This window comes from Brassica oleracea, chromosome C9 (genome assembly GCF_000695525.1).
Source record: "Brassica oleracea var. oleracea cultivar TO1000 chromosome C9, BOL, whole genome shotgun sequence".
Lineage (NCBI taxonomy): Eukaryota > Viridiplantae > Streptophyta > Magnoliopsida > Brassicales > Brassicaceae > Brassica > Brassica oleracea.
The window spans coordinates 16,252,713-16,253,128 of record NC_027756.1 but is presented as its reverse complement, the minus strand read 5'-3'; positions in this window follow the sequence as shown (position 1 = coordinate 16,253,128).

The window sequence follows — 416 nt, the reverse complement described above, 5'->3', positions numbered from 1 at the left end:
ACTCTTCTGCCAATGAGGTGATCGCCCCGAAAGAAGAGTTTGAAGTTTAGGAAGGGGCAAAGGATGCGTACTACAAAGCTCTTTGCGGCTCGCCTCCGCCTTCGCAAGACATTCCGATTCCTAAGAGGCCCGTGAGGTCGCCAAACGCACCCCTCACGCCGAGCATGGTCTCTCCCGACTACCTCACGACTCTCAGAGACTTTTACCAGATTCCAAATGGAGTCGTATTTCGGATCCCGAGTGGCAACGAGAGTGCGAAGAACCCTCCGGAAGGTTTCTTTACTTGCTACGAGGCCTTCCTGGTGTATTGTCGCATGTGGTTTCCGATCCCTAGTACCATCGTCCGCGCGCTTCACCACTTTGGGCTTTCGATCAGCCAGCTAAGCGTTCCGGCCTTGCAGCATTGGCTCGGCGTG